This window comes from Falco cherrug, chromosome 4 (genome assembly GCF_023634085.1).
Source record: "Falco cherrug isolate bFalChe1 chromosome 4, bFalChe1.pri, whole genome shotgun sequence".
Taxonomy (NCBI): domain Eukaryota; kingdom Metazoa; phylum Chordata; class Aves; order Falconiformes; family Falconidae; genus Falco; species Falco cherrug.
The window spans coordinates 26,768,626-26,793,229 of NC_073700.1; the positions used below are offsets into that span (position 1 = coordinate 26,768,626).

The window sequence follows — 24,604 nt, forward strand, 5'->3', positions numbered from 1 at the left end:
CAGGGCTTGTCCTTGCCTCAGGGAAGAACACAGCTGCTCCTGCAGACACTCTGTGCTCCTTCTCTCCTTGCTATAGAGCAAAAAGCAGTTGACATCTTCCAATTTTAACTGGATTGTCTTCTTCATGAGTAAATGCCCAGCATCCTGTAACTCTGTATGTTACTGCTTCTGACAGAGACACAGGGAAGTTACAGGAGGGAGGGTGTGTGGGACACCTTCAGCATACCTCCTTGAGAGGTCTTGGCAGACAGGTAGCTTTTTGCAAAGCTGTAAACATCCTGGTGGGTAGCGAGGGACATCTGTGGAAAACTGCTTTCTAAGCCGCTCATTCTGTGAGAGAAGGGAAAGCAGGAGGTTCATTGTAGCAGTAAAGCCTTGGTTTCGATGACTGAAGTCACCAAAAGTTTGTAATATGGTTGCACATGAGAACTGTGCAGTCTATGGCCTGTTTTCTCAGTGGTAACCCAACTTCTTTCTTTAGACAAATTTGAATTGTTAAATAAGATTGTTATGCCAGAACACTTGGAATAGTTGGATAGAGATGACAGCCCTGGTCAGAAACTGGAGCTGTGAGAGAATGGATCTATTGGGAATGAAAACAGGAAGGAAGTGTGAGCCTGGGATTTTAAGAGCCATGATACAATTTTGTTTCTGTATTCAGACAGGATCAAGTAGAGAATTCCTATTGTCCTTACTGTGTGCAAAAGCTGAAGTGAAAAGCAAGGTTGAAGTGAATGCAGGCAATGGAGTACTCACATAATTTGGTATATTCTACAGGGTATGTTCCTTGGGATAGCTGCAAGGGCAGAGGCATTTATGCTGCCCAGCCACAAACTGAGCTTGTTCTGGAACCAGTCCTTGTACTGGGAGACACTGAAAGTAGGGAACTGGTCTTGGAGTCTGCGAAAGATTGCACTGAACATGGCGTCTCGAACTTGGACATTTGCCAGGGATGGTAAGCCTTGCTGCAAAACAAAGTGGGTAAGAACACAAATCAGCTGTGAGCAGGTGTTTCCCAGCTCTTGCTGTAGCAAGCGTGTGGGTCTGTGTGTAATAAAGCATTTGACAGGGGGCCCAGCTCTGGGAAGATATTCTCTAGGTCCACATGGCCTGAAGCCTGGTAGTTTGTGCTGGACATTGTTCCCCCAATTCACTGTGATCTAAAACAAGATCCCCATGAGCAGCTGTGTTTCCCTGCAAATCCAGAGCAAGGGTCAGTATCTCACCTGAGAAGCAGTGGCCACAAACTCTGCAACAAAGGCAGAGATGTCCAGAGCTGGCCTGCTGTCCAGGGAGACCAGGAGGGTTTCAACCATGCTGGTATCATCCAGGACTCCAGGGTCAAAAAATACGTGGGCGAGCTGGGTATCCGTGAGATTGTCTCTCACATTGAACTGCAAAACAAATGGGACGTGATCAGCAAGCAGTACGATTTTGCTAACAGGTGGAGACCTAAGCCATAGAGTTGGCTGGATTCCCCACATTGGGAAGAGCTCTGCTATGGCTGAAGCAATGTCTGTTTACTGAATTAGATCAGCTAGGAGCATGCTTAGCCTTGTGCATGCAAGGAGCTGTAGCAGAGCAGGATGCTAAACCTGAGCAAAGGCAAAGCACTTGGGTCTGAGTCAGAAAACAAACTAACCCCACGGAAATCTGTCATTAATCTGGTGAAATCTTCATAATGAGCATTGGCTGCAAATGCCCCCAAGTTCTTTTCCAGCCAGTCCAGGCTTGTTTCCTGTCCCAAAGCACATGCAGAACCTGCAGCACAGGAGAACAGGTTTGCTAGAATGCACAGGAATGCTGAAAACCCATTTTAGATTTTGGCTCATTTTACCTGTCATGGTGTGTTGGCTTTCAAGGAAGGTCACAAAAGCACTACAGATGCCTTGCTGATTCATGGGCAACAGGGATGGGTATGCCTGGCTCAAGAAGGACACACTGTGGATGGAAATCACATGGGAAAGATTTAATTCTTGCTTTCTAGCTAGTGCCATGTTGCTATAGATGGCAGAGATGTGACTCCAGAGTAAACAGTTTTACAAAATGAAAGGAAGAGGAAGAGAAAGCTTAGTTGTTATGAAATGGCACGTTGCTTTGTTTCTTGCTGGCTGTGCTCTGTATGTGAAAGACTGGGCTACCAAGGGTCTTTGAGAGATGTGTGCCCCAGGGCAGGATTAGCTCCGTGCAGATATTTATCTAGGTTGTTGTCGGAAGTCCTTAGAGACTCTGATAGTACAGCCTCCCCTAGTGATCTCTTTGCGTGCTTCATGGATCTTAACCCCCCCGAACAGCTCGTGAAATGGGTAATTAGCTTCACTCCCTGTATTGCCAAATTAATTTCAGAGTGCTTTCTGAAGAGTCAATATAAACTGCTAGATCTGAAGCACTTGCTATAGATACAGAAGTCCTGTACAGATGCAAAAAGCAGAGCTGTGTCGTGCCAGCCCATGAGAATAAAGTTGTGCCAGAAAAGGGAAATACAGGACCAGACTGGAAATGTCTGTTCTGAGCCCAGCCCTGCTGTTTGTTTTCCTGTGTTTTTCCTGGGTCAAAGCAGGACTGCTGTTGGCAGTGTGGTCTTCCCTGCTTTGCGTCGCCCAGACGTGACTGTCTGTGCAGTTTCCCTCCAGTGCTGCCCTTTGGAGTTTATTTCTCAGCTTAACATATTTCATTAACAGGGATATTTCCTCTTCCTGATATTTTTTCATCTTACTGCTCCTAGTTGCACTATTTTACAAACAGGTAAAATCTATTTGATAGAAATTACAAATGACTTTGTACTGTATTAGAAAATGGGTTTATTTGCTTTTGCACAGTTTTACTTAAAGGAACAAAGATCTGACCCTGGCTGTTTTATTTACTTGATGGAGCATTTTTGTAAATGATACTCTCTTGCACATATGTTCTTTAGCACAGTGCTGCCCTGGCAATTCTTTGCTCTTTCCTGACAACCTCCTTTTTTTTTTGTTTTGCACACAGTAAAGAGGATGCTTCCCTGGTGTACTTACAGAGCTCTGAAACTGTCACAACCAGAAATGTGGGACAGGAGGAGTTTGGTGTCCTCCTTGTCCGCACTTGGCAGTAGCAGAGTGAGTCTTGCAAGGAAACGAGTCCATTCAGCAGGGCTGAAAGCTGGAAATTCTGCCTCGATGTCTCCTGCGAACTGGGTGAGCATCTTTTTCCTCACATTGTTGTTCTTTATAGTGGTTATTGCCAGCTGAAAGAGAGGTAATGAACATCAGTGAGAAGGCAGGATTTTTAATTTTTTAGGGACCCTAGTGCAAAGCCACAGGGACTAGGCATTGTAGAAAAAGACCCAGGGCGAGTCCCATTGAAGGGAAGATGCATCTTAGGGATATCCTGTGAACCTGCCATGTAGGCAGCCAACACCAAGGGGTAGCTGTCAGTCTCAGCAGGTGTCCCTGAGTGAGGCAGGGACACCACCACTGCAGGGTCACTGAAGGCACTGTCTGCATGCTTGTGACTACTCAAGGACAGGGAGGTGCATGTCTCAGGTGAGGAGTGGCTACAAGGATCAGCCTCCTCCACAGAGCACAGATCACAAGGTTCAGTAGCTATGCTTGGTACAACCACAGCATTGCCATAAGCATGCGCTTGAGTATCAGCCAGCCATTAAGCCTCGGGCACTGGTGTTTGAGCACTTTGGGCCAAACACCCATGATGAGAGGTGGTATGTGATGTGCTTTGTTGCAATTCTTCATACTTCGAGATAAAGGCTCAGAAACCATCTTTGATGGTGTCTTTCAGATTCTGGATAGCTGAAGTCCATGCTGCACTGGGTTTATGCTGGACTTGCAGTGTTAATACCCTACCTGGGCTGCCTCTCTGTTGAACTGGTCTAAATACTGATAGATTTCCTCTGATGGTTTGTTGTGTAGTTTTGCAAGGATCTGACACATCTCCCCTTCTTCATTAATGGCATCAGATGAAAGTGTCAGGGATGCTAGTTGTCGTGGGGATAATTTGTCCAAGACATCCATCTGTGCAAAGGGACACAAAGCAGATGACAAACTTTTTAAGCATGTGAGTGATTTGTAAAAGCTACTGCTTTCAAGAAGACTCAAGACAAATCTGCAAGGCTGGAATATCCACAGGACTTGTAAAGTCCTTTTTCCATCAGGATGTGTACTATTTCATTTCTGAATACTACTGTAGCTCTGCAAGTGCCACTAGCCAGTGAAAAGCAGTAAAAATGTTTGTGATAATTGAACACTAATGCCAGAATATTTTTTAAGGGTAGTGATCCATCACCTCCCATGCTGCATAGAGCATAAAGGCATTGCAAATGTTGGCAAAGTAATGTTTCATGGTGGAACACCGCCATGTGAATGCTAGTGAAAAAATATATTAAAAATACTTACTCCCACAAAGTGTTTGTTCCAAGTGACTAAGTCTTGATACTCAGCATATTTGCTAAAATTTCCAAGGTTTACTTCCAACCACTTCTGAGTACTTTGGGTTGCACTGTCGCATGCAACACCTGGAAAAATAATGACACTGGGAATGCTGGGGACTATATGTTCGTCTCTGACCTTCTGACTGGAAACCCTAGTCAATCTTGCAAGTTCCCAGTAAGCCCTTGCGGACAGCAGAATACTTTGAATTCACATTGGTGTGAGAGAGATCATTCATTATTAGAGTCTTCATTATTAACTAATAACATTTTTTTGTGCTGTTGTCTAAATTTGGGCTTGTTTAACAATGTTGAGCATCCAGTGTTGTGGCTGGCAATGGTTAAACTTAGTAGTGAGCTATCCAAAATAGGGGAGTTGTGAGAATCCTGTCAGTAAGAGGAAGGCCAGAGTCTTGGAGCAACAATATAAGTATCTGCTTTCTTTCCTTTTCTTGCCATTAGGAGCATATCAGACACTACTACAGGAATTTCTGCTGCTTCTCAAGCTGAGAGTGTGCTGGAAAGCTCTCAAAAGACATTCCCAAATTAAGACTTTTTATTCCGTTACCTGATTTCACTTTTGATGTCAAGAAGGTTTTACAGAATCCAAAAATATGGGGAATGTTTTCTGCTGGGATGACAGCATAGATTTTGTTGAAACCCTTCAACCTGCAGGAGGGAATGCTGGGATGGTCATGGAAGTATTTTGATTTAATCAAATCAGAATTTTCCAATAGCAAAAACTTTTTCATTAGAAAAATGTTAACAGCTTTCATCATTATTAATTATTATTAATTAACTATTGCAAGACCTTATCAGAGAGGTTCTTAAGAAGTAACTGCAAAGTATCTTCAGATCAGTCTGAACATATCCTACCTATGTGATAAGGCCATTGTTTTTTTTTTTAAAGTATGGTCCCTACTTGGTGCAATTGTTTTAAGATAAAGGTCACAGAATTGCTAAGGGTGCTCTTAACTAAAAACTTGCTGAGTTTCAGTGTATATTCCATGCAAGCCTGAAAACGCTGAGTGTTTTACTGCGGTTACTTCTGCTTTCCAGCAGGAGCATCACATTCTGCTTTAAGAATATGTGAACGTATCACCAGAAAGCCATATACAGCATAAGTAAATAGAACTGCTCAGTTAAGATAGATATGTATGGAATGGGTGACTCACATTTGCTGATAAGAGTCACATGAAATATTGACAGGTATCTCTGGAACAATCATCTCATTCACCGCATGCAACACGTTTTGTAGAGTGTCTTGAAACCAGTCAGCAAAGCCAGCAGCTTTCATTTTGTGAAAACTAGGAGCTATTCCATGCAAGGCACTGCTTAGTAGGAGATGGGCAAGGTCGCTGTTCTGAAGCTCCACCTGCAATCACACAACACCTTTCAGTATAGTTGACATGTAATTTGTCATGCTAAACCTTCTGCAATTTGAGATATTGTTCAGGATTATTTCATATCTCTCTCTTTGTGCTTGGGAAGTCAGAATAAAGGTGACTGGGTTGTAGCATCAAGAGAAGGACCCAAGGAGGGCGCTCTTGGAAAGTGCTTGTTCTTGAATGGGTCTGTTTTCCCTGAGCTCTGCTCACATCTCTTCCCATCACATCCTGCTACGGCTCCGTGTAGCCCCTTAGAGGAAGAATAACTAGGTATCTAGACAGAAAAACAGATTGCTACAGCCTCAGGCCTTTAAGGAACAGCTATCCAAGGGTTTGACCTGTGGCCTTGTCTCAAGAAGGTTTCCCTGTGATGACAGCGAGGCTATAGGACAAGCCCTTCTTTTCTTCGGTCAGGGCTGGAGTTTGAGTATCAGACATCAGTGGGCATTGATTGAAGTAGCTGCAGTGTTTGGATGGAGGAGCTTTGAGGTACAATAAGGGAAGTTACCGATGCCATGTCATTCAGCGTGGCAAAGAACTTAGCAAGATCTGATGGTGTACGTAGGTTGTCCATGATGGTGATCACACTTGTTTCATCAGCCAGAGCCCCTGTTTCCAGTGTTAGTTGTGCCAGCTGAGCTGGTGACAGCTTTTCCAGAGCTGACATCTGAAAAGGAACACAGAAACACCTGTATATTCATAAACAGGTTCACTGTCAACGTTGTGGCAAGAAGTTATGGATCAGCTAAGTTTATGTAGGAAGGAGCCAACAATACTCGAATACAGCAAGCTTCAGTATGTGACCTACCCCACTGAAATTTGGATTGAGCGAAGAGAACTCATGCAGAGTGGCATGGGCACTGAAATAGCCGTAGTTGGCAGCTAACCATGTACTGCTGTTTGCATTCGGGGAACAGGTGACACCTGAAATGCAGAAGAGCCCACAGTCAGTAAACAGTCAGCAGTTTCCTCAGCTGTTGGTTAGCGTGACAACAAAGCCTGCCTAGTGATAGGGATGGGAGGAACATCAGATCCACCTCAGCTGGGTTCAACAGGATGTTAGAGTGAGGGCAGCAAGCAGAGCAGATTCAGAAAGCATCTTCTTGTCTGTCTAATTTGTGTTAGAACTCTTATACCACTGTCCATCACTGTAGCATCTAGGAATTTAATGTGTAAAATTAATAGCAATAGCAAGATCCTAGTGGACTTCACAGAGGGTCTACATAACTCCCTTTTTGCAGTTAAAGTGCTCTGCTTGTGTATAGGTTTTAGGTTAGAAGATTTCAACCCAGGAAGTATTTGCCAAGCACAAAGATTAAATTTTACAATGGCAGAAAAAAGAAAAGCTCTTGAGTCATTAGTGTGCGTTTACCTTGAGTGGTGTGGTACATCTCCAGAAAGCTGTGTATTCTGTGATGGATGGAAAGTCTCTGCTCGTCTGTGTAATGCTCATACACTCTGTCCATTGCTTGCACACTGTATCAACACAAGAGCAGAAGTAGGTTATGGGTCAAACATCTGCAGAGAGCAGTTTTCCTTTGGAGGAAAAAATTGAGTCCATAGGAAACATGAGCTGAGAGTACTCTAGTGTCAGTAAACCTGAAATATTTAATTTGGTTTAAATAAAACTGTTCCTTTTCCTCCTTGTTCCCTTCATAAAGCCTTGAAAAATGAAATGAAGGTACAGACAGGCATTTTATCTGACGAATGATTTTGGCTGATGCAAAACTGTTGTGAAGCTCAGTACGCTAACAGCAGTAAGATGTCAGATACTCTGGGGAAAGTGATGCTGTTGGTTTGACAAGGTACCACCCTCAGGGAAGCTGGCTGCTCATGACTCACAGGTTTTGATGAGACTGGCAGTCAATACCCAGAGGCAGGAGCTGCAGGTAGTTGGCATTCATAGCTGGCAGGAATAGCTGCAGCTCCGAACCAAACCAGAAGGCATATTCGTTGGCTGTAAAGGTGCTGAGCGGTAAAGATTTAAAAAGGAAATCGAAGAGCAGCTCACGAATCCAGGGGTCAGGAAGGACAGTGAGATCCATCTGGAAACAAAACCAGCACACAAAAATTGATTTTAGCAATTACTGCTTTCCACAGGTAAGCTGCCTGGTGGCAAGAGAGGTTTCCTCTCCTCCCTGTCATGTGGTCTACAGTTTTCAGGAAAGCCACCAGTGTTTCAGCATGGATGTGTAGTAGCACAATGCAGCGTAATGCTGGAGTAATGAATTTTGGAACTGAATGAGATTATTATTGTAGCAAATTAATGAAATAGATGTGCTCTGCATTTTCGAGTAGAAAAGCCATTTGATCACGGCCTTAGCTAATGAAGATTATTATTCCTCGTGCCTAAGGGATGAGTTCTGAGTTGAAGTAACTAAATAAACATTGTGAAAGAAAATAAATAACCTTTTTAAATGAGTAAGGTATCTGCAGTGTAACCCATAACATGCATAAGAATAATTATTTTGTCTGGATACTCCTCTGGGAAACCCAGACATGTGAGCTCTAACCTAGTGGTCTAGAGCCCAGGGCTTACATTACTGTAGGAAAGAGTTTGTCTCTGTGGCATTTTAGTATTTCTCAGACTTGTAACAGGATGCTGTTCTCTGGGGTGGGAGCTTTTACCATACCTCTTCTGCTACAGCGTTCAGCTCCTTTATGAATTCAGTCAGCTCCTCAAAGGAGCGTTTCTCCATCTCCAGCAAAATCTGGACAGTAAGGCGTTCCCTCTTAAAAGCATTTGTGAGAACTGTCATCTCTCCTATTTGTCTGGCAGACAGAATGTCAAGAACTTCATACTAATGAGGAAAACACAGCAGAAAGAATACAGACTTCAAAAGCTGTTTGCTTGTCCCCTGATTACAGTTCTCAGCCATGTACATAGTTCATTGTTTATGTTTCTGACTGAATTCATCAAAGCCCTAAAGCCACCCAAATGTCTCTACCATGCTACGCAGCACCAAGTGAGAGCTTTTCCTAGCTGGGGTGGTTAAAAACGGTATTATGTCCTAACACAGAAGACTGAGGGTAATGCTAATCATCAGCTGCTCTAGCTAACTAATGTAACAGCCATTCTGTTCTCTAATCACGTAACTTCCTCTACTGCAGTATTAAAAACCTGTATGGCAATGAGTTCTGCAGAAGAGTGGAAAGTGTTAGGCTAAGAAGTGTCCCTGCTTGGTTGTTACACTTCTGTAAAATTCATGGAGGAATCATGAACTGCATTTAATGCTAAAAGTCTGGAGGAAGTACTGATTTCTTTGGCGAGGCTCTTCCCTTGGAGGTGGTTATGGAAGAGGATAATACCTCCTGGAAGTTCAGCTTGTGAAAAACATTCAGAACTTTTTATCCCTTTTACAGAGCTGTCTGAGTGTGGAAAGCTTGTAAGAAAAGTCTCTTTGTGAGATTCCTAAATGGTTGTGGGTTTGTCTTGATTTCTAGTCTTGGAGTGTCAATGTTGGCAGCAACAAGGTTAAGAGGATTATGAACTGTAGGGTTATGTCTGAAGGTGATACTAAAAAATGTTTCTTACTCACTGAAGTCATAACAGGGAATGAAAGACAAATTTTCCATGAACTGTTTATAAATTTTGTGCTGTCAGAACTATGCATGTCCTTACCCCATTAAAGGCCTTGTAGAAGTCTGTGAGGTCACTGTAAGGAGCAAAATGTGAAAATCTGTAGAAGATAAGTTCCAGGAAACTTCGGCTGCTGTCATATGTGCCAGGAAACACCTTTTCTGAGAAAGTACAAGTCTGTCAGCATACTGTTGTAACTGATCTTTCCCTTGTCAGCACTCCACAACGTGGCTCTCCCTCAGTCCTGAGCAGCTGCAGAGCATGGGGGATTCGGCATGCAGAGGGCTTTGGAGAGCTGTGGGTACCAGGCAGGGCTAGAGGTCCCCGGTGGCTGTGGGGCTGGTTCGGGCACAGTGAGCTGCTGTTTGCTATGTGGTTCTGGCAGCTACTGGGGTATTCCTGGTAGTGTTACTGGGAGAGCTGTGGTGCTGAGGCATCATGGAAGAGAACAGGTGCCCAAGTGTTTTGGTTCCTTGATTATAAGCTGCAAGCAATACTTGATGTTTCAGAGGAAAGCCAGTACTCTGCTTTGGGAAGCCCAATGACCAAAAGGCTGCGGGGCAACCTCCCCATGTTGTACTTACTCCTGCAAGTGAATTCCTCTCTGACCCAAGGAGGGACAGGCAGATGGCAGAAATTTTAGCACACAGGTGACAAATAGCTACAATTCAACTATGTTGTGAAGCAACCCTGAAAGCAGACCAGTACCTGAAAAAGTAAGTTGAGATTCCAGGATCCTTTTGATGAAGAGGTAGATCGCATGGGATGTGTTTTGTGGAAGCTCTGGAAAGACTTTATCTAAGCCTTGCACTCTGCAAGAGTCAAGAAGTGAGATCTCATAAGCCTGAGATTGTAGAGACTTGTAATAAGTAAATAATAACATTATTTATGATAATATGTAGTGTACATCTTGCCTCAACTGTAATACATTACAGGAACAATGGTAATAACAAGAAGTGCAAAAGGTACAGGCTTTGTAAGTCATGGGGAGAGTTGGCATCCACCTGCCTCATTCAGAGTATGCTGTCCTGCAGCAGGGAACAAAAGGGGTTGGAGGGTATGTGAAGAGACCTAAGTAGAGCACAATACAGTACATATATGTGTGAAAAATGCTATCTGAGTCTCCTTTACTGCAAAAATCAAATTGAGACTTTTTTTTTTTTTTAATCCACGTGAATTACTAGCACATACTTATGCTGGGAAAGAAGTTGCTAAAATGTGCACTGCTTTCCTGCAGTACAAGTCTGGCAGGCAGCGCTCCGCAGCACATGATACTCACATGGCTGTGTAGGCTGGGAAGCTGAGGTCTCCTGGGATTAACTCGAGCAGATCCGTGTTTATACTGGGCAAGAGAAATCTTAGGTTCTCCAGGAACCAGAATTCATAGTCAATATCAGCAAATTTATAAAAGTGCTTGGAAAGGTCTGTGAAGAGCGTTGTCAGCATTTCCGTCCTTACTTCATCATTTCTTATGTCCACAATGCCTTCCTGTGGAGAGTGGAAATGTCTGTTACCTGGGAGCTGTTTGGCAGTGGCATGGTGAAGGGGTATCATGACTCCCTTTCATCAGCTTCCTTGTTTTCCCTGGCACCATGATGGAGGACTTTCTTACACATGAAGTGCCTGAGAATCCCTGCCTTTTTAAAGGGAAGAATGATTATAAAGAAAGTTACAGTACCTGTGTCAGAGCCAGATTGAACTTCATCAAGAATTCACTCATTTTAGGCTCTAAGATTTGGGGATTTTCACCCCTCAGGGCATTCAGGACATCTTGCATTGCGGTCACGTTGACCAGCACATCAGAAGTCAGGCTGTATTCCACCAGCTGCTCAATACTCAGGACGTCCAGAATTTTGGCCTAGGAAATGCTAATGTCAGCCACTGAAGATGAGTTTATCCCCGCTTCGCTAGAACTAGCTGAAATATTTTTTTCACAGTTTTCACACTTTTCTTTTTGCTAAATGTGTGTATTAGTCTCATGGTTTGTAGAGGTTTGCTTATATCCTGAAGTTATTTTTCACATCCTAGGCAAAGCTATTTCAGCATAGGGAGGAGATTCAAAAAGCTGACATATTTTTGTTTGGACTGTCTGAGGGTGCCTGTTCCAAATAGAAGCTTCTTTGAAAGTCCAGCTAGTTGAAAACATACTATTTCTGGTTTTAGAGTTGCTGAGGAGAAGTGGGAATATATTCCATTACAAATCTTGAAATTAAATCTTTTAGGGGCCTCTAAAAGCCCTAGTTACCCGTATGCAATTGGTGTAGAGATCATACGTACAGGGTCAAAGTTGTTGTTGGTCGCTATGACTTCCTGGAGGGCTATATTATGGAAGAAGGTTTTCCAGTTGACTTGTATCCATGCGGTCGTGGACTCGGTTGGACCACCTAAGTAGGAGAAAGATGCAGTGACTCTCAGGAAATTACCCACCACAGTACGTCCTGCTTCTCAAACAATATGTTTATTGCAGAAAAGTGGAAAACTCAGATCCCAATTGACTGAAAGAATAGCTGCATAGTTACTGATACATTGTAGTGTCACTTGTAGCTCAAGGAAGTCTGAGCCACAGATCACTTGGAAAACAGTGAAAAGTAAAAGGGAAATACCAGATTATGCTGGTTGGGTTCCTTTACTCCTTCTCGGACATCCACTTCTGACTAGTGCTGGATACAGGGTGCTGAACTAGGTGGAATTTGTGTTTTTTTCAAAGGGAAATGAGATTTTGTACCTTGAGAAGGTAAAATCAATGTAATAAATACCAAGAGAGAGAAAGAGAAGAAAGACAAATGAGGATACTCAGATCAGGTCAAGATGACAGAGATGTCCCTTAATCCTTCTTTTTTCAGTTTCCAGGAATATACATCATAATCTTGCAACGGTCACCAGAGACCAACAAAGCATCCTGGTGTGAGGGGAACATTGGAAAGACAGCATTTTCCCACTTGGACAGCCTTGGTAGTGCACTAATGCTTGCCTTTTTATACAAGCCAATATTGCTGTGGTTGAATGCATCCTGGAAGAAGTCTGTCAGCTGAGCCCTTGTTTTCCTGGAAGAATCTGTTAGCAGAGCCAGCTGGGGTGTGAGATTCCCAATATTACCTTTCAAGTTCAGAAGGTTCTGTGCAATCCAGAGTGCTACGTCTCTTCTAGAGGACTCAGTCATGTATTCATAAGTGTTATCAAGTGCAGTAACACTGGATGAACAAGAAAAAGGACCCAGGTGAAATACATATGGTGACAGAGTCTTTGTAACTTTGTCTAATTTGAGCCTTGGACAAGACAACCAGTCTCTTCTCCAAAATACTGGGGCCCATTCCTTCTGGAAATTTCTGCTGAGGGACTTAATACTCCATCCTTATTGTACAAATAGCATCTGTGGACCAAGGCCTAGATTTGATATGGCCCAGCTCTAACTTCCCCTCAAACTTATCAGAAAAGAGCTGTGAAAAAGTACTCAAACAGAGCCATCCAGGCCAACAGCACATCAGCTGTCTCACATTTCAACCTGACTCCATGAAGGACAGTGTTGCCCTGTTTACTGGCTGAAGAGAGATCCCAGTGAAGCCCAGAAGACTTACACAGCAACGAAGGAGTCATAATCCTGTGGCACAACAAGGGCGAGGGTGGATTCATTGATGACAGGACTCAGGAAGTGCAACCCATTTTGGAATGTGATGTTCCAGTCAGCGGCAGTGTATGTCTTCATTTGCTCGGACATGCTGGTCAGGTATTGCAGTAGGAGCAGCTGAGCAATCTCATCATTTGGCAGGACTGTGATCTTACGCTGGAACAAAATTATGTGATGAACACATTGCTGTTAGGGCAATCAGAACTGCAATGCTACAGTTGGGGAGGGGGCTCTTTAAGTGGTTTTCTAGGCCAGAATTTTAGGAATTCAAAATGGAAGTGAACAATACTCTGAAGAGTGCAGTCTGTGTCACTGAAAGGACCTGATGTGTACAGATGTTTAAAGGTTACTGTTGCAACAGTGTACTTTCAAAATCATGGTATTTGCAAAGCCTTTTTTTCACCTAACAACTTAAGGTGGCAGGTATCTGCAGGGGAGGTGGAGACTGCAGAGAACATGGGTGGTGTTTACCGTGGTTGCAGCCTTGGTGAACTGTGTCAGAATCCTCTGAACATCCTCAGCTTCACTTTGCTGGAAGAACTGGACAAGCTGGACTGCTGCATCCATACGGGTCAGTGTGTCTGAGTATACCATCATGTCACCAATCTGAGTGGGAGTGAGGAGGTCCAAAATTGCATACTGGAGGAGGAGAGAGGAGATGAATTCTGTTACCCCACACCTGGGCAATTTAACGTCCATCTTTTCTGGCACATCCTCTCTTGAGTGCAAAGGCAGCCTGGATATATACAGACTTACCGCATCAAAAGGTTGGTGGTAGAGTGAAACCAATTGAGTGTAAGGTGCTTCTGTGCAGAATTTTCCAAAGAACTGTAATACCCAGTCTCTGGTTGTGGCTTGGGTGGAGCAGGCAGGACCTATGGTGAGGGCACAGAAAAACAGGTAACATGGGAGAGTGGATTCAAGTACACATCAGTACCCAGGATTGCTAGAGCACCTTGAAGGAAAAGAAAGGCTTGAAGTCCCTGATTTTGATGGCTTATGCATCAGTCCTCCAGTGACATGCTCTGCCTTCTTTTATTTTCATACTGTGGGCAGGAGTGAGTTCTGAGAAGAGACACCTGTTCCTTAATCAAGCAGTTCAGAAGGTATTGAGCAAAGAAAGAAATTAGCTCTGTCCCACAACTTGCAGAAGGTGACAGGGCTCACAGAGAATTAGCTGAACTGATAGATATTACCAGTGAGCTCGGACTTCTGGGTGAGGAATGCCACAATGTAGTTATATATGTCCATTTTGCCAGCTGTAGGGATTTCAGAGAAGACTGTATTGATTCCAGTAATCCTGTAGAAGAAAGTAACCCGGTGTAAGTGAAGGACTTTTGGGAGCCAACCCCATTTGCTGAGTAGTTCTCATGAAATATTTTGGGGTTGTTCTCTCTGGCTGCCCTGAAAATAAATGTATTGGAAGAATCAATGTGAAGTATTGAAAGCCTGGCTTCATTGTTGCCTGGGGAGTTTGTCATTGGTTTTAGTGGAGGCAAAGTGAGTCCAAATTGGGGTCTTCTAAATATCTTGTCCCTAGAAAATGTTTGAAGTCCAATTAATACCTGAATTCAGGAGCTTGTGGGCTGATACGTAAAGTAAATAAAAGCCAAATAAAGTGACCTGCCAAAACATACAAGACAAAATGAGTGAGAAAAGTGGGAGTAACTCTTCTGGCCTTTTTCGGTAAGCATGGCAGCATGTTCCCTCCTTTTGCAGTTCATTCACTGCACTGAATTATTCTTTTACTAAATAGTTTAAATCTCAAGTAATACGAAACAGCCTCAGGCAGGGCAACCATGACTCACAGAGACTTGTAGGAACTGCAGGACATCGTGTTGGGGATGCCCTGAAGGATGGTGGCATGAATGCCTGGCAGAACAGCCACGAGCCTCTTCTGAAACCAGAGTTGGTAGTCGTCGTCTGTGAAGGTGGGGAGCGCAGAACGGAGCTGTTCCACTGTTCGTGCCAACATGGTGCGCTTCACCGCCATGGAGATATTGAAGGTGTTGGCAGAAGGCTGCAGCAGGAACACAAAATGCAACTGTAAGGCTCTAGGGCAATATTTGAAAACTGAGAAGAGTATTTCTGGGTGGTGCAGTTTCTATTTCTAACCCAACAGTAATAGCAAATCGTGCTACATCCGTAAGGATTTTACAGCATTGTAACAGTGCAGCCAAGACCTGACTGAATTACCGTTAAGCATCAAGTTACATGCAAAATTTCTGGCAAAATCAGCGTAGAAGAACAGAGATTTTTGTTTATGTTCCCACCTTGATCTTCTGCAGCAGGGAAATGTTTTGAAACTAATGCAGCACAGTAGGAGAAACAAACTTTTGTGTTTTCCTCTAGACCTTCAGTTTTCAGGGATGGCATTCTTCCGTATTTGGGAATTATTTGAGGCAGCCAAGCAGGTACAGCTCCCGCTGCTTACACAAGAATGAAGAGGTTTTCTGACTTACTTCTGATCTATGATATAAATATATTCCCTGACACCTCAGCACAAGTCCTGTATTTTATAGCAAAAAATATAAGCTATGTAGCACTGTTTTATAGTTCAGTTCCTACTGAGCCTCAGGAAATGGTTTGGTCAGCTGTTTTCTTTGACAGGTGTGTTATTTTCACTGTTGAGATCGTTTTCTCATTTCATGCCATTATTGTTTAAGGGAGAATTACAGGTCTGACTCTCAGCCCTTTGCTACTCTTCTAGCTGTCACCTGGTGGCTACCACACCTTGTGTCTTGGTGCAGGCTGTCAGTGGCCATTAACGGCAGCTTAAATGGATATGCTGGGCTAGGAACTGTGACACCTGAGAAACAGGCATACAGTCTTTTCTGTCACCTCTGCTGCAGAGCCTGGAACAGGACCAGAGATTTCAGATATCCCTTGCTTTCAGCTTGTTGAGCTTTGTTGCCTCTCAGAGAGTGCTGAGCACCCTGCAAAGCCAGGCCCCAGGGGAGCACTGAAGGACCCATGTTGGTGTGACAAAGCTGCTAAAGTGTCTGAACCTCCTGCTGCCACCAGGAGGGGCTTCCAGCAGCTCTGTGAGTACAGCCCAGGTGAGACTCTGCCTCCACACTAGAGTTGCTTTCTCATCAAAAAAGGTGGGAGCAGATGGATGCTGAAGTGTTTCATTCTTTGCTATTTTAAGGGGGGGGGGGGGGTAGTAACATTTACAACTTTGCAGGCCAGAGGCTAGCTTTATATCATTCCAGGCATGTGCTTTATCTTCTGGATGAATGTGGAGAATTAAAGGCAGTTGCTCTGGTATAAAGCTAGCTGTCATAGTCCTGGGAAAAGCCGAGTTAGTCATGATGCCATAACCCAGTAGGAAGTCTTCTCTCTGTGATCAGATCTTACCTGAGGGAGAGACCTCCAGATTCTGAGTCTTGCAGACTGAGACTTTGTATATCTTCTGTTGGCCTGATAAAAGGTATTGTATTTACAAGGAGCCAAGAAGGGCTCTTAGCTAATTACTTATTAAAGGAACCTCAGGAAGTAATTGGCACTGGGTGCACAGTCAGAACTATGTGGGAGAGGAGTTACTACAGCCTGAGCCAAAGACAAATTGTAAACTGTGAATTAAAATGATGTAAATTAATGGTGCTTTAGGGGGCTCTTTGAGCCTTACCCTTTTACAAAGGCTGGAGATCTGGCCTGTGTGTTTCAGCCAGTCTGAGATGGGAAGGGGTTGGTGGCAGTTTTGTCAAACCAGAGCACAGACTTAAGTATGTGAGGAATGCAATGGCATAATCTCTTTTTGGCCTTGAATCTGTTGCAAGGTTCCCTGGCAAACCTGTTGTATCACCTTCCTTTTACTCTCGGTTACTGCACATGTACCATGGGAAGACTTCTGTCCTCACAGACCTCTCCCACAGAGCCCCATTAACCAGCTGTCTGCAGTTACCTCCTCTAAAGCAGAGTTAAACTCATCCCAGTAAACAGCCAGCTCCTGGAGACCTGGCAGCTTGGTTAACCTGTCAAAGATTCGTTCAATGTTAGCAACAGAGCTGAGCATGTCTTGGGACAGTGTTAACTGGGCAAGCTGGACGGCAGTCAACTCCTCCAGGAGCACCATCTAGAACAGAGAGAGAGAATTAATTATAAGTGTACATTTGTATTTTCTTGGATTGACATTGTTGGCATGTGTGTCCACAGCTTTGCTGCACACCTTGTCCTCGAGGACGAGGACTCTTTCTCTTCTGGCAGATGTAGGTTATGATATATAATGTTTGTGATGGAGCAATGGTGTGAGGCTGAAACAGACTGTTCTGGTTTTTGTAGTCTTGAAATAGGAGAGAGTCTTTGCAGCAGAAGTGTTAGGTTTTAATGAATAAGATTCATTTTGGAAAGGCTGGTGAAAGATTGTGGGTGTTTGCTTGGCCCAGATGAGCTGGATAGCTCTTGGACCTCCTTCTTTTGTTGAGGTGAGAGTGAGACAGGCCCCAGTTTAGGCTTTTCTGGTACACTCCATGGAAATATCCCTTCAGTGCCCCATGGAAAACAAACCAAGTTGTCTAATAACCATCTCTGACAGACAGAGGATCTGGATCAGATACAGAGATCCTTTAGTTGCCATGCAGGTGCTCTAGCTGTGCACCCGTCCTTTCTGCTGGGTGTTGTGTTAAGGGAAAATGAACCAACTGGCCAGGGTTTGTTGGAATTGAAGTGCATGGGAATAATCAGAAACTAGTTGAACTCTTCTTGTAGCAGAGGGGAAAGTCCTCTCTCTCCTGAGAAGGATGGAAAAAATTCCATTGTTTCTAATTAAGGAGGAAAGGGCAACACATTTTCCATTCATGCCTGTTCTTCAAGCTGTTTTGTAATACCCTCTGGCTGTCAGGCTATAAATCCCACTATTAATTGTGTGACTATCTAAAAAAAAGGAATAGTTTTGCTCTGTGACAAAGTGTCTAAATCAGTAGTCTTACCCCAGTAAAGTTTTCATAGGCAGCAACAAAGTCTGTGATGTTAGCTATGGATCTGAATCTCCGGAAGTTAAACATCATCCAGTTTTCATCCATCTCACAATCTAAAACGCAGCAATAACAAATCATTTATGTTTCAGTTTAAGACTCACAAAACCAAAGATCATTCCAGGGTATTTATGGAAATGATAGAGGAAGTATTTCCAATTACCATGCATCTAAGCAGTGAATCACCAGGTTCGATTAGGGTAGCTCATGTTGGTGCAGTTCCTGAAAGACTCTCACAAAGTAGTGACTAGTGATTTCATGGAAATCAGGACACTGCTGCTTCGTTACATTTCAACTTTTATTCCTTACAAACATTGTAAGACAAAGATGTTGAACAGGGAACATAATTCAGTGGTTCAGTAGGTCTTAAAAGCAGTTTGTGCTTATAATAAGTATGCAATTAATTTTTTTTTTTTAAATTTGCCCTTCCCTTCAGTCAACAAGAAATTCTGGTGTTGCTGCTTTATAGGGACAAGGGCTGCTCTCCACTTTGTATTGGGGAAGCTGCACTGAGGTGGAACTGGCTTATTGAGCTGTAATTGGAGTGCAACATTTACAGTCAACAAAAACCATGGCTCCAGATTACTGAAAACTCCTAGGCAGAGGAGAAATCCACATGCCAGCAAGGTCTGAGGGAAACCAGATGCCTGAACAAACTCAGTGGGAAGAAAAGGCTCACCTAAGCGAGCAATAGTTTGGACAATCCATTGGGTTATGTCAGTCTTTGTCTCTGTTGTCATGTCATCAAACGCGTAGTCCAAACCTCTCACTCTGCAGGTCAAGGAGAGAGGAGACACGTCAGCATCACTTACTTTCCGTGACGTTCACAGACCCGAGCTAATAACATTTTTAGCGCAGGTAGTTAGAAATGTCTTCTTTGATGGGACAGATGAATTCACAACTCTTCCTCTCGCTTGTCCGTCAGATCCCTCCCCGTAGCTACAGTGACATTCTCCTTTACAGTGCACACAGATGAGAGAAACTGAGCTGGACTTATACTCACATCACTTGTAAGAGTGGGCAGTCACTGACAGTAGGCAGTGTCATTAATTCATCGTGAGTGATGGAGCCTAGATAAAAGGTCAGTGTCCCGTTGAACAGGGATTCCAAGTCTGTTCTTGTCATTGAGGCAAAATGTGGCTTCAGGATCTGGAAAATGCCTTTGAGCATTATGTCACGAACCCCAGTGCTTGTTATGCTTTCCTTGTGCATCTAGGGAGAAGAAAAAATGGGAAGTGATGTGCTACTGGAGTGTGACGGAGATGCTTATCTTTCAGTCTCAGTTATGTATATTAGTGTGGCTTTGTTCTTGCAGATATGAACAGCAGATTTTGTGATACATGGCTGGGTAGTGAAAATGAAAATGTGCTGGGCTGTTTTCCTTTTTTCTTTTTTTTTTTTCCCCCTGCTGCTGCTTAATCAGAGAAACTTGATCATTCTGCTTGTTTGGAATCATACCGTTATATTGTTTTATAGAAATCTGCTTTGGAGAAATCTATTGATGATTGTGCAGTCAGGAGCAAGGGCAAATGAAAATGAGACCCAACAAGAGAAAGGATGGTGCCTAGAGTCTGCAACTGGAGGAGCTCTCTTACCTGTGCTGCAAGAGAATTAACTTCATGCAGAAAGGTGTGTAGTTCAGAGACATTCCGCGTTTGGAGGGTTTTCATGATCTCTGTAACATCTGTCTCTGCGTTGGCCCTGGTGTTGTCAGTCAGGATACAGGAGGTGATGAGTAGCTTTCCTAGCTGCACTGAAGTTAGCATATCTGTCACCTCAAACTAAAAAGGAAAGGAGAAGAATGTCATTGTAGCGGCAGTTAAATGCCCCCACCAGCTTTTGCCTTTTGGCATGTGAGTGGCTGCTCAGAAGCTTACAGGTAACCCCAGGCCGAGGACAATGCCCTACTGCCATTGCAGAGCAACACAACGGAGCAGCCTTGTGGAATCCCAATGTAAGCTTTGCTTGGTGTGATACCTACTCCGTTGAAGCTGGGGTTGAGGCGGAGGAGATCACTGTAGTCAGCGTAAATACTAGAGAAGCCAAAGTTGTCCTCTAACCAGTCTCGACTGTTAGCAGTGGTGAATGTACAGGCTACTCCTGCAAGAGACAGGGTGTTGGGAGGTCAGAAGTTGACAGCCTGTTGGCAGGAGAGAGGGAAGCTTTGTCTAACGTCAGATGCTCATTTATGCAAGACAGCCAGAGAGGCATGTGCTCCTGGAAAAATAGAAGGTGAGGTGGAAATGGTGCTGTAGCCACAGCTGGGCCTTGAAGAAGCTCAGAGTGGATGTAGGAAGTAGAAAGTGGTGCTCAGGAGTGCCAATGAAGAGGTTGAAGTTTCATCCTAAATTCAGATACTAGAATCGTCCCACCCTTCTGCAGTTTAGCTTGGCCATGCCATACCAGAGAGTACTCCTGGTGTAGTTCACCCAAGACGAGGCAAGGGTCTGCTTGTTTTTGTGAATTTTGTTGTAATCTTGAAAATATGAGTATTACTGCTCATGTGTTGCTCAAAACTAGTGTAAGGTTTTAGTATTAAAGTACTCAGAGGATCATAAAGGAAAGTAATATGCAGTAATCTGTTACCTTCTTTTGCTGCTTGCCTGTTGAGAAAATCCATTCTGGCTTGGTATACAGCTCTCTGTGTGTCAGGATCTAACTCATGGTGCACAGAATTCAGTCCTTTATAGCTGTATATTGACAAAAATGAAATGTGATTTCAGTGTTTCACATCAAAGTAGTTATGAGCCATGCTGTACCAAAAAAAAAAAAAAGGAATACTTTTTAAAGCCTAAGATAACTTTACCCAGTGAGAGATAAGTAAAACAGTTTTGAACCTTGTAGAAGATTAACGTTCACTTGTGTTGAGGTGCTTTGTTCATATATCTTCTGGGCAAGTTTAGCCTATGCTAATAGTTATTTTCATTGTGCTGTACTGCTTTTTCTGGAGAGACATAACATCATTTATCTTATGGTCATAATCTAAAAGTGCTCATTTCAAAATCTCCAGGGCAACATTTGACAACATGAGAAGTGCTGCAGGTTTGATTTCATCGTAGTCTTAGCAGTGACAGGTAATAAAAATAGTCGCAAGGCTGGCAGTGCTGAGCCATGTTTATGTATTATCTCTGCTAACTTAATTTCTTAGTAAGTGCATATGACAGGTATACTCACATATCTTGGAAATCAGTGCAGCCTATTTTCGTTGGGAAGAGTCTTAATATATTTGCATCAGTAACAGCCAACATCCTTTTCAGTTTCACCTGAAACAAGTCTTTCAAGGAGGGTGAGCACAGATCTGGGAAGTTCTCTCTGACTTTGGTTAAAATGGTCTCCAGCATTGAGTACATTGCATTGTGGTCAAGCGGAGGAGTCAGTCTTAAAGCTGATAACTCGGTTAAGTAGTCTTCCAGGTAGAGGACATTATTGGTGCTGAGCACTTGTGCGATGGCAGCGGCTAAGCTGCTGTTGGAGAGCACATGGCTGAGGACTGTAAGCTGAGCTAGCTGGCTGGCGGTGAGCACCTCAAGAGCTGTAAACTGGGAACAGAGAGGCATGACTAAAGACCCAGGGCAAGGGTTAAACTACTGAACAAGTTGCCATGTGAGCTAAATTCTTCCATACAACACTGTAATTACCAGATTGTTGAATATATGAGGTAAGGTTAGTAGGTGCCATGTGGGAGTGGACTGCTGAAGCCTGTTCACTGACCTGTAGTTCTAACCACCAATACTACAATCCATAGGCAAGTAAAAGTTTCAGTCACTTTATCCCCCTGCTTATCTGTTGCTTGAGTGTTCACAGCCTGCTGGGTGAAACAACTGGAGGAAACCTTATTTTCAAAGTGATTTCTTACCCCATCAAAGCTGCTCCAGCAAGAAGTGAGATCATTATATGATGCATGACTTTGGAAACTCTTCCAGTTGGTCAGTAGCCACTCTTTTGCTGAATTTTTTTCGCAAACTAAAAACATAAAATAACTTGTTATTTCTTGATGGACAGATAAGGGTTGGTCTCCTATGAGGCCATGGGTATGGAAAAGGCTTGGAGGGAGGGTACGGGGAAAAATAAGATTAATTTGATCCAAAAAACATCATTGTCACTGATCTTCTGTCCTCTAACATAATGATTTGACATGAGTTCAGAAAAGCTTTTTAAATTATCTCATTGTGCTGCTGGAAGCAAGGGTATGTTACTGAATCATTTTCGTTAGAGTACTTTATCATCTGATCTTAACAGCTAATTCTTATTCTGCAGACAATAGATGTTAGTAGTTTATACTGGTATCTGTTGAATCTATTGCAATTATATCAGGAAAATTTGGACTGTAAATACTGATCACTAACCCTGTGTAGTAAGGAATCTTCTGATCCAGTCAGCTACCAGTTGCCTTGTGCTGTTGTCCATCTCAGAATAAGCAGTGTCCAGAGCTTGAACCCTAGAATTCAAAAGGGACCGATGAGACAAAAGCCATTGCCAAGTGCTGATATGTATAACAATTTGTTAGCTCATAGTGCCCTTAATTTCCTTCTTTAAGATGAACATTAGAAATTCTGTTTGGGTGCGTGACAGAAACTAAGATAACCCTTCATGTTCTAAGGTGAATTTGTAGAGCTCTTCCCATATCCCAGCTAATTCCTTCACATCTCCATCCTGCTTCACGCTGCTTCCCAAGTTTCTACCCATTTCCACTCATCTCCTTCACCAGCTTCTCTCTGTGGGAGAGGTCCTCAAGAGGCACAGAATGTAATAGTAAAAAATGGTATTTATGTCTAATAAATATCTGCTGCTTTCTTATATGGCTGGAACAGAAACCTGCTTACATCTACCTCCCGAACAGCAGTGAAGGTGTGTGAGGCACAGATGAGTATTACATATGGTTGTACCCTATACAATCATGTGACACTGATTCCAGTAAGCACACCACGCTGTCTGGACAGTGTGCTACCTTTGTATTGCTCTTTGCTGGTAGCTTTCACAGACTGGGCTCTGGGATCTTGTTCTATCTTCCTTTTTTTTCTAGCCCTATCTTAACTCTTCTGTGGATCAATCTTAATAGCACCAATTAGGAACAGAGATAACTGGCAGGAAAATAGACATCAAAATTCAAATCTTAAAAAGCCCTGTTTTGACAATGCAATGCATTTCCTGGTTCTGTCAAACCACGCGCTCATGCATACCATCTAATTAGACCCTGAGCTTAGAACAGACATACACTGTGGCTAGGCCATCACAAGTGACTGGAAGCTGTGCCATGCAGTCCAGGATGTTGGTGCCGATGGAGGGAAGGTAGGCGTGCAGGGTCTCCTGGAACCAGGATGCCAGGAAACCTGCATTTGCAACTTTAGGATCAGACTTCATGACTTCCCATGCTGCATTTAACATGAAGGCTTTGGTGGCAGATGCAACCTGGTCACTGCGGACCTGAAAACAAGATAGAAAATTCTCAAAGTATTGCTAATGTGTTACGGGTATTATTGCCATGCTTAGGGGTAGTGCCAAGACTAGAAACTCTTTGTGGCAGATTCTGCACAAACACTGGGACAAGAGTGCTGTCCTTTTCCCAGGATCTTCAAGTTGATTCTCGTCATGCTTGTCCAACTGTAACTGGCTTGGCTCTTCTTGAGAAGATCTAGAAATTGCCTTTGTGCTTCTAATCCCCAAATGCTACTTCATATGAGTTTATCTATACTGCCTTGAAAATTACTCCTGAGAGTGGCTTGAACAAACCTATTTTCCTTGGTGCTGGCACTGTGCTAGGAGCATGGAGACTGCAAGAACTGCGTCTGGGCTGAAAGGTAGTAACTTGTTCAGGTAGGCTGTGCTCTCTTCAACAGAGAGAAGTAAATGCAGGTAGAGAAGGAGAACAAGGAAGTGTTCAGCTGAGTAAGAAGTGGATTCATCACCTTGGTAGCCAGACTCCTCTCCTGTTCTTGTTAAGGAGAATGGGAAAGGTCTTGGGGAGGATTTGGAGAGGAAGAAGGGAAGAGAAGAGAGGAGAAGGCTGGTTTGTACTGAAACTTGTGCTCACATTTCCGTGTAATTGTAGTAACAACATACTAGAGACCCAGAGCTGCAGGCTCTCAAGGTAACTATTGAATAATCTCTGCTCGTCTAGCAGCATGGGGGAAAAAAACAGTCAAGTACTCAAGCAGCTGTGGATGTAGCCCAGGCTAAAGCGTGCCGGCGTATCGTCTAAAGAGGGAGCTGCTGACTGTCCTCTCCTCTGATGCTAATATTACCTGCACGCTGATTTCATTCAGAGCAGTTTGCAGCACTTCAGTGTTGACTTGTTGAAACAAGAGCAGGAAAGTCTCTTGGTCCAAGAGAGCAGTAGCATCCGTGATGTAGCACTTGAGGATGGAGGAGAGTTGTCTTGATGTCAGCTTGGTGCCCTGGGACAGACACAAGCATGTTACGTCAGAAAAAAGGGTAAAGAACTACAAGTCCAAGGTCAAAGTTTGAGGTTCTCTTGCTCTCCTTGTTCCTACAGACAATCTCAAGGGAAAGAGGAGTGCCTGGCTTACTGCCTTTTGCCTGGTGGGAGTGATTCCAGAGCAAGGCTGTCTGATGTGCCCAAGGAGGGGAAGCCAGATCTGACTGTGAGTGTCTTAAAGT

At 43.5% G+C, this 24,604-nt stretch overlaps 1 long non-coding RNA gene across 2 annotated transcripts in view; it reads left to right on the forward strand.

Annotated features, from left to right (window-relative positions):
* The window catches only part of LOC114017242 (uncharacterized), a 44,125-nt gene that overhangs the window by 12,864 nt on the left and 6,657 nt on the right, over positions 1–24,604 (forward strand). The window contains exons 3-4 of one of the 2 annotated variants that reach the window (XR_008732174.1): positions 2,983–3,170; positions 12,236–13,777. This is a non-coding gene — a long non-coding RNA (uncharacterized LOC114017242). Of the gene's footprint in view, positions 1–2,982; positions 3,171–12,235; positions 14,443–24,604 lie in introns of those variants that run through there. The other variant, XR_008732173.1, reaches the window with a different exon arrangement.